At 40.1% G+C, this 10,167-nt stretch overlaps 1 non-coding gene across 1 annotated transcript; it reads right to left on the bottom strand.

Annotated features, from left to right (window-relative positions):
• Positions 1-8,241: 8,241 nt before the first annotated feature.
• trnat-ugu lies at positions 8,242-8,319 on the bottom strand. Its single transcript has one exon. It is a non-coding gene; the product is annotated as a tRNA-Thr (tRNA).
• Between the last annotated feature and the right edge of the window lie 1,848 nt (positions 8,320-10,167).

Raw genomic sequence — 10,167 nt, 5'->3', positions numbered from 1 at the left:
ATCAGAGTGGAGGCTATGCTGCAGGACGTGACTGATCAGAGTGGAGGCTATGCTTCAGGACGTGACTGATCAGAGTGAATACAGCAGACTATCTGTCACAGCTTAATTTTACGATGGTATCGATTATATCTAGATATGATATCTAATCTGACATGATTTATCATGACTGACGATGATATCTCGATATGAAATCTAATCTGACATGATTTATCATGACTGACGATGATATCTCGATATGATATCTAATCTGACATGATTTATCATGACTGACGATGATATCTCGATATGATATCTAATCTGTCATGATTTATCATGACTGACGATGATATCTCGATATGAAATCTAATCTGACATGATTTATCATGACTGACGATGATATCTCGATATGAAATCTAATCTGACATGATTTATCATGACTGACGATGATATCTCGATATGATATCTAATCTGACATGATTTATCATGACTGACGATGATATCTAGATATGATATCTAATCTGACATGATTTATCATGACTGACAATGATATCTCGATATGAAATCTAATCTGACATGATTTATCATGACTGGCGATGATATCTAGATATGATATCTAATCTGACATGATTTATCATGACTGACGATGATATTTTGATATGATATCTAATCTGACATGATTTATCATGACTGACGATGATATCTAGATATGATATCTAATCTGACATGATTTATCATGACTGACGATGATATTTTGATATGATATCTAATCTGACATGATTTATCATGACTGACGATGATATCTAGATATGATATCTAATCTGACATGATTTATCATGACTGACAATGATATCTCGATATGAAATCTAATCTGACATGATTTATCATGACTGGCGATGATATCTAGATATGATATCTAATCTGACATGATTTATCATGACTGACGATGATATTTTGATATGATATCTAATCTGACATGATTTATCATGGTCTCATCACGACTGAAAACATCTCTGTCTAATGACTTGGCTATAAATGTTAATAAATACATAATGTTAATATTACGTTTTATATGTTATGCAATTAAGTGGATGTATGTACTGTTTGACTACATGTGTCCGTGCGGTGTATTGTGTAGGTGTGTGACTTTAAAAATATCCCACCTTAAAATATGTTTACTAAGCCTTGTGGTGTGATGTATTTGGCTGCTTCTAGGAGTTAGGAAAGCCTCAGCCTCCGGCATGGTTGGATTCTGCGGATAAGCCCCAGTGCACGACCAGCCAATAGAACGAGAGAGAGTGGAGAGGGGGCGGAGTCGTGTAGAGGGAGCCAGACTCAGCAAATGAGAGAGAGCGAGAGAGAGCGAGAGAGAGCGAGAGAGAGCGAGAGAGAGCGAGAGAGAGCGAGAGAGAGCGAGAGAGAGCGAGAGAGAGAGAGCGAGGGAGAGAGAGAAGAGAGAGAGAGAGAGAGAGAGAGAGCACAGTATGCCCTTGCCTCCCTCCTTCCTCTCTATTATAAAACTGAAAGGAGACTGAATAGAGGAACAGTAGAGCTGGAAAACAAAGAAAGACACTGAAAGAGTACGGCATAGAAAGGACAGGGAGAGAGAGAACGGGGCTAAAATAACGGGACGTGTGTGAAGAGAGAGAAAGAGAGACAGACAGAGCTCAGTGTAGCAGCATCACCACTTCCACCTCCTCTCTTCCATAGCTACCTTTACCGCCTCCCTCCCTCCTCCTTTCTGTACTCCATCTCCCCTGGTTCTCCCTCCTCTCTTCCATAGCTACCTTTACCTCCTCCCTCCCTCCTCCTTTCTGTACTCCATCTCTCCTGGTTCTCCCTCCTCCTTTCTGTACTCTGTCTCCCCTGGTTCTCCTCTTCTCTGTCTACTACTATTACCGCCAGCAGGACCATGGATACAGGAAGCCCCAGGAAGATCCAGTTCACCATGCCTCTCCTGGACTCACACCTGGACCCAGAGGCTGCTGAACAGGTGAGAGAGAGGACTGGGGAAGGTAGGGGAGGCAGGGAGGGCTGAGGAGGGGAGGGCAGGGGGGGCTAGGAAAGAGCTTTAGAAGGGGAGGGCAGGGAGGGCTAGGGTAGGGAAGGTGGGGCAGAGAGGGCTGGGGAGGGAAGGACAGGGCAGGGCAGGGCAGGGCAGGGGGGGCAGGGATGGCTAAGGAAGGGAAGGAAGGCTGGGGCAGGGAGGGCTGGGGAGGGTGGTGTAGAGGCTTGGGGGTGGGGGGGGGGTGAGCGGGGACAGTCACACAGAGTGATGGTACAGAACCGTACACAAGCTGTTAGGTTTTCTAGGTGATACTTACGGGATCAAAGAGTTACAGTTTTACCGGTGCTATTGCACTCAGTCTCCAATCTGAAAAGGCAAAGGGGCAGGTTCGGCATGGTGAGGGGTCACAGGGTTATGAAACAAGACTTCACAGCCTCTCAATAGTGTCCGTTCTGAGAGCTGTAGAGGCATTCAGTGTGTTGGGATCAATTAGTTATAACACGGGACGTTGTAGCCCCTACAGAGCAGGGTCTCCATTCTGTATAGGGCAAGGGACCTTTCGAAGGCTTTTACGGTGTTTCTGGATCAAATAGTTGTAGGGATTTTCGTGCTATTGCAGTTGCAGACTCCACGGTATTAGGAATTGTTGTGTTACTGTTATGTGTGAAATTATATGTTGAATGTTCAAAGAACAGCTAACCTTTAAAGATTTTTTTATTCAGCATTGATCTTTTTTTCAAGTTTTGCTCTTTATTGAAATCAAATAACATTTTATTGGTCACATACACATGGTTAGCAGATGTTATTGGTCACATACACATGGTTAGCAGATGTTATTGGTCACATACACATGGTTAGCAGATGTTATTGGTCACATACACATGGTTAGCAGATGTTATTGGTCACATACACATGTTTAGCAGATGTTAATGGTCACATACACATGGTTAGCAGATGTTATTGGTCACATACACATGGTTAGCAGATGTTATTGGTCACATACACATGGTTAGTAGATGTTATTGGTCACATACACATGGTTAGCAGATGTTATTGGTCACATACACATGGTTAGCAGATGTTATTGGTCACATACACATGGTTAGCAGATGTTATTGGTCACATACACATGGTTAGCAGATGCCATTGGTCACATACACATGGTTAGCAGATGTTATTGGTCACATACACATGGTTAGCAGATGTTATTGGTCACATACACATGGTTAGCAGATGTTATTGGTCACATACGCATGGTTGGCAGATGTTATTGTGAGTGTAGTGAAATGCTTGTGCTTTCTAGATCTGACAGTGCAGCAATATCTATCAGGTAATATATAACAATTCCACAACAAAACCTAATACACACAATCTAGTAAAGGAACAGGATGAGAATATATAAGTATAAAATATATGGATGAGCAGTGACAGAGCGGCTAAGATGCAATAGATAGTAAAGAATAGATAGTGAAGGATACAGTATACAGTATATACATATGAGATGAGTAATGTGAGATATGTAAAAAAAAATATTAAAGTGACTAGTGTTCCATTTATTAAAGTGGCCAATGATATAAAGTCTGTTGGTAGGCAGCCACCTCTCTGTGCCATTGGTGGCTGTTTAACAATCTGATGGCCTTTTTTCAATCTCTCTGTCCCATCTTTGATGCACCTGTACTGACCTCGCCTTCTGGATGGAAGCGGGGTGAACAGGTAGTGGGTCAGGTGGTTATTGTCCTTGATGATCTTTTTTGCCTTCCTGTGCTTTCGGGTGTTGTCGGGTGTTGTAGGTGTCCTGGAGGGCAGGTAGTTTGCCCCCGGTGATGTGTTGTGCAGACCTCACCACCCTCTGGAGAGCACACACCACGGGTACCAAGAGAGAACGGTTGGTTAACTGTCTCCCTGGACTATTTGTCATCAGCTACAGTACCGGTTAAAAGTTTGGACACACCTACTCATTCAAGGATTTTTCTTTATTTTTACTATTTATACATTGTAGAATAATAGTGAAGACATCAAAACTATGAAATAACACATATGGAATGATGTAGTAACCATAAAAAGAGTTAAACAAAATCTAAATATATTTTATATTTGAGATTCTTCAAATTAGCCACCATTTGCCTTGATGACAGATTTGGCATTCTCTCAGGAAACATCCAGACTGCGTCATCTGACTAGTTAAGTATTGAGCGAATCAATGGTACTTCCTGCTTTAGTTTTTGCTTGTATGCGGGAATCAGGAGAATAGAGTTATGGTCAAATTTGCCAAGTGGAGGGTGAAGGAGAGCTTTGTACTCGTCTCTGTGTGTGGATTAAATTCCTCTCCTTGCACATGTAACATGCTGATAGAAATGAGGTAAAACTGATTTAAGTTTCCCTGCATCAAAGTCCCCAGCCACTAGGAGTGCCGCCTCTGGATGAGCATTTTATTAGAGTAGAATAGAAAATAATAGAACAGAATAGAAAATAATAGAATAGAAAATAATAGAACGGAAAATAATAGAATTGAATAGAAAATACTAGAATATAATAGAAAATAATAGAAGATAATACTAGAAAATAAAATAATAGAATAAAAAATAACAGAATAGAATAGAAAATAATAGAATAGAAAATAATAAAAAAGAAAAGAAAATAATAGAATAGAAAAGAATAGAAAATACTAGAATATAAAATAATAGAATAGAAAATAATAGAATAGCGTACAAAATAATATAATAGATTAGAAAATAATGTAATAAAAAATAATAGAATGTAATAGAATAGAATAACTAGATGGCCATTCGGAACACGGAAGTTAATACTGCACATTGGGGCTTTGAGTGCCTCACTGTCTGGAGAGGTTGTACTGTAGTGAAGGAGACATCCCATTTCTTCCATGTGATAAATATAACATGAATAAGACAGAGAGAGTGTTTTCATTATGAATGAGAGAATGAGAGAGACGGATGACGAAAATAGAGCTACTCAAAATCTAAGGGTAGAGCTCGAAAAAGCAAACCCCTTGGGATTAAAGGCTCAAGGTTATTGGCCACAGATAAAATTATGTCAAATCACGTGATATCTACAGTAGCTTTGATTAGACTTTCAAAATCTTAGATAGCTGTCATCATCATGAATCAAGTCGACAATCTACTGGCAAATCCATTTTAATCCTTGTCATATGAAGATAAATAATGAAGAGAAATTATAGATAAAACGTATTGGTGCTCATCAACCATTGGACATGAACATTACACACAACAATAAGAGGTTTGGAATGAATCAGTGGCTAACTGCAAGCATTGCAAGGCAATCATTAGCCTGCTATTCAGTGGAGTGGGTGTGCGGTCCCAATTCTGGGTTTAAAAGTCTCCTTTCCAGGCTTAAAATGATAAACATTCAACATTGGCCATGCTGCCAATCCAGCATGACTTCTGCAGGGCTCAAAACAACTGTTAACTCAGAACTGGGAAATCTGACTTCAATGAGTTCAAGACAACTGGGAACACAAGAAAATACGAGCTCCGACTGGGAAAATATGTTTTGAACGGTGACCCAACTCGGAATTGTAAGTCGGGAACTCTGGCCTCTTTCTAGAGCTCCGACCAGAAGATCACTGACGTCATGATTAGACCTTGTTTTTTTCAGAGTTCCCAGTTGTCTTGAAAGCACCATAAATCCAGAGAACGCCTGATTTTTATGACAAAGTTTGATGACAAGTTTGATGACAAACTTTGCCCACAAAGGACCGCCGGTCCACCTTCCTGTTCACAGCACAATAAGGTGAGTCCAAAAATGTATTGCATGCTGCTGCATAAATTATGTAATATGCCAGGGAGATAAAGCGCATTTGGAAAGTTTTCAGACCCCTTGACTTTTTCAACATTTTGTTTCGTTACAGCCTTAGTCTAAAATGGATTAAATCAAATAAATTCCTCATCAACCTACACACAATACCCCATAATGACAATGCGAAAACAGGTTTAATAGTACATTTGCAAAAATGTACTAAATATAAAAAACATAAATACCTTATTTACGTAAGTATTTTGAACCTTTGCTATGAGACTTCAAATTGAGTTCAGGTGCATCCTGTTGATCATCCTTGAGACGTTTCTACAACTTGATTGGAATCCACCTGTGGTAAATTAAATTAATTGGACATGATTTGGAAAGGCACACACCTGTCTATATAATGTCCCAGAATTGACAGTGCATGTCAGAGCAAAAACCAAGCCATGAGGTCAAAGGAATTGTCCTTAGAGCACCGAGACAGGATTGTGTCGAGGCACCGAACTGGGAAAGGGTACCAAAACATGTGTGCATCATTGAAGGTCCCCAAAAACACAGTGGCCTCCATCATTCTTAAATGGAAGAAGTTTGGAACCACCAAGACACTTCCTAGAGCTGGCCGCCCGGCCAAACTGATCAATCAAGGGAGAAGGGCCTTGGCCAGGGAGGTGATTAGAAGTAGTGTTAGGATAGATTAGAAGTAGTGTTAGGATAGATTAGAAGTAGTGTTAGGATAGATTAGAAGTAGTTTAGGATAGATTAGTAGTAGTGTTAGGATAGATTAACAGTAGTGTTAGGATAGATTAGAAGTAGTGTTAGGATAGATTAACAGTAGTGTTAGGATAGATTAACAGTAGTGTTAGGATAGATGAGAAGTAGTTTTAGGATAGTTTTTTTTACTATCTTTATTTAACTAGGCAAGTCAGTTAACTTCTACTTCATCACAATCCCGGATCCCGGATCAGTAAAAAAGCTGACTAGCATAGCCTAGCATAGCGTCACAAGTAAATACTAGCATCTAAATATCATTAAATCACAAGTCCAAGACACCAGATGAAAGATACACATCTTGTGAATCCAGCCATCATTTCTGATTTTTAAAATGTTTTACAGGGAAGACACAATATGTATTTCTATTAGCTAACCACGATAGCAAAAGACACAACTTTTTTTTCTCCACCATTTTTTCCCTGCATAGGTAGCTATCACAATTTCGACCAAATTAAAGATATAAATAGTCACTAACCAAGAAACAACTTCATCAGATGACAGTCTGATAACATATTTATTGTATAGCATATGTTTTGTTAGAAAAATATGCATATTTCAGGTATAAATCATAGTTTTACATTGCAGCCACCATCACAACTCTCACCAAAGCAACTAGAATAACTACAGAGACCAACGTGAATTACCTAAATACTCATCATAAAACATTTATGAAAAATACACAGCGTACAGCAAATGAAAGACAAAGACCTTGTGAATCCAGCCAATATTTCAGATTTTATAAGTGTTTTACAGCGAAAACACAATATAGCATTATATTAGCTTACTACAATAGCCAACCACACAACAGCATTGATTCAAGCCAACAATAGCGATAACGAATAAACCAGCAAAAGATATTAATTTTTTCACTAACCTTCTCAAACATCTTCAGATGACAGTCCTATAACATCATATTACACAATACATATAGAGTTTGTTCGAAAATGTGCATATTTAGCGGCACAAATCGTGGTTATACAATATGAATAGTAGCCAAAATGCAAACAAAATGTCGGGAGAAATCTTGGGAGAGGCACCTAATCTAATCAGTAACTAATCATAAACTTGACTAAAAAATACAGGTTGGACAGCAAATGAAAGATACATTAGTTCTTAATGCAACCGCTGTGTTAGATTTTTAAAATTAACGTTACTACGATATACAGCGTGCGTTAAAGCGAGACCGCACCGAAATTAATGGCGGAATAGTAGATTTACATTTTTCAACAGAACAACGAATTAACATCATAAATACTTCTTACTTTTTGATGAGCTCCCATCAGAATCTTGGGCAAGTTGTCCTTTGTCCAGAGGAATCGTTGCTCGGTTGTAGATTGTCGCCTTCAACTTTGGAATTAGCAGTAAACATTAGCCATGTGGCCCAGACGTGTCCAACTCACTATAACGCAGCACAAATAAATATCCGAAAATCGCAATATACTGATATAAACTGATATAACTCGGTTTAAAATAACAATATTATGATGTCGTTAACACCTATATCGAATAAAATCAGAGCCGGATATATCTAACTCCTATAACGAGAGCTTTCTAGAACGCCATCCTGAGGTCTGTCTTGCGTCATGGCGAAAGTTGAAAAGAGTGGACCCCACGTTCCAAAACCCTTTATATTACATTTAAGTCATTTAGCAGACGCTCTTATCCAGAGCGACTTACAAGTACATACATTCATACTTTTTTTTTTGTACTGGCCCCCCGTGGGAATCGAACCCACAACCCTGGCGGTACAAGCGCCATGCTCTACCAACTGAGCCACACCAACTGCCCTCAGATCTGCCTAGCAACTCCATTCCAATTCTCCCTATTTGCTGACATCTAGGGGAAGGCGTATGCAGTGCATCTCGACCAATAGAAGACAGGCAAATTAATAAACTGACCCCAGAACAGCCTGCCTTATTTCAGATTTCTCACAGGAAAATTGCTCCAACTCGAGTTCTGTTTTACTCACAGATATAATTCAAACGGTTTTAGAAACTACATTTTTACATTTTACATTTAAGTCATTTAGCAGACGCTCTTATCCAGAGCGACTTACAAATTGGAAAGTTCATACATATTCATCCTGGTCCCCCCGTGGGGAATGAACCCACAACCCTGGCGTTGCAAGCGCCATGCTCTACCAACTGAGCCACACGGGACCGGAAACTAGAGAATGTTTTCTATCCAATAGTAATAATAATATGCATATTGTACGAGCAAGAATTGAGTACGAGGCAGTTTAATCTGGGAACGAAATTTTTACAAAGTGAAAACAGCACCCCCTATTGAGAAAAGGTTTTAAGAACAATTCTTATTGTCAATGACGGCCTAGGAACAGTTGGTTAACTGCCTTGTTCAGGGGCAGAAAGACAGATTTTTACCTTGTCAGCTCGGGGATTCAATCTTGCAACCTTTCAGTTACTAGTCCAACGCTCTAACCACTAGGCTACCCTGCTGCCCTTTAAGAATTGCAGTCTGTTTTGGAATGGGTGGCCAGTAATAAACTGGTCCTGAACATCTCTTAAACTAAGAGCATTGTATTTGGTACAAATCATTCCTTAAGTGCTAGACCTCATCTGAATCTGGTAATGAATGGTGTGGCTGTTGAACAAGTTGAGCAGACTAAATTACTTAGCGTTACCTTAGATTGTAAACTGTCATGGTCAAAACATATAGATTAAATGCTTGCAAAGATGGGGAGAGGTCTGGCCGTAACAAAGAGATGCTCTGCTTTTTTGACACCACACTCCAAAAAGCAAGTTCTGCAGGCTATAGTTTTGTCTAATCTTGATTATTGTCCAGTCATGTGGTCCAGTGATGCAAGGAAAGACCTAGTTAAGCTGCAGCTGGCCCAGAACAGAGCGGCACGTTTTGCTCTTAATTGTAATCAGAGGGATAATATTAATACTATGCATGCCAGTCTCTCTTGGCTAAGAATTGAGGAGAGACTGACTGCATCACTTCTTTTTATAAGAAACATTAATGTGTTGAAAATCCCAAACTGTTTGCATCGTCAACTTACACACAACTCTGACACACACACTTATCCCACCAGAATTGCCACCAGGGGTCTTTTCATAGTCCCCAAATCCAGAACAAATTCAAGAAAACGTACAGTATTATATAGAGCCCTTAATCATTTCACAATCAACTTTTACTAGTTGATGTAAACACAAATAAAATATTTTTTTTCATTACAATGTTTCTGAAATACGTGCATATATTTGTTTCACTTCAGGACCAGACTTTTCCAGAGCAGATTGTGGATAAATACTTTTCAAATCTTTAAATCTGTATAATACTGGGGGTTGGAGCCCTGGGGGTTGGAATCCTGGGGATGGAGTCTTGGGGGATGGAGTCCTGGGGTTTGGAGTCCTGGTGGGTGGAGTCCTGGGGGGATGAAGTCCTGGGGTTTGGAGTCCTGGGGTTTGGAGTCCTGGTGGGTGGAGTCCTGTAGGTCGGAGTCCTGTAGGTTGGAGCCCTGGGGGTTGGAGCCCTGGGGGTTGGAGTCTTGGGGGATGGAGTCCTGGGGGTTGGAGTCCTGGGGGTGCAGTCCTGGGGGATGGAGTCCTGGGGGATGGAGTCCTGGGGGGATGAAGTCCTGGGGTTTGGAGTCCTGGGGTTTGGAGTCCTGA

This window comes from Salvelinus namaycush, chromosome 2 (assembly GCF_016432855.1).
Source record: "Salvelinus namaycush isolate Seneca chromosome 2, SaNama_1.0, whole genome shotgun sequence".
NCBI lineage: Eukaryota > Metazoa > Chordata > Actinopteri > Salmoniformes > Salmonidae > Salvelinus > Salvelinus namaycush.
The sequence above is the reverse complement of the archived record's forward strand: the minus strand, read 5'-3'. Positions and strand labels throughout refer to the sequence as shown.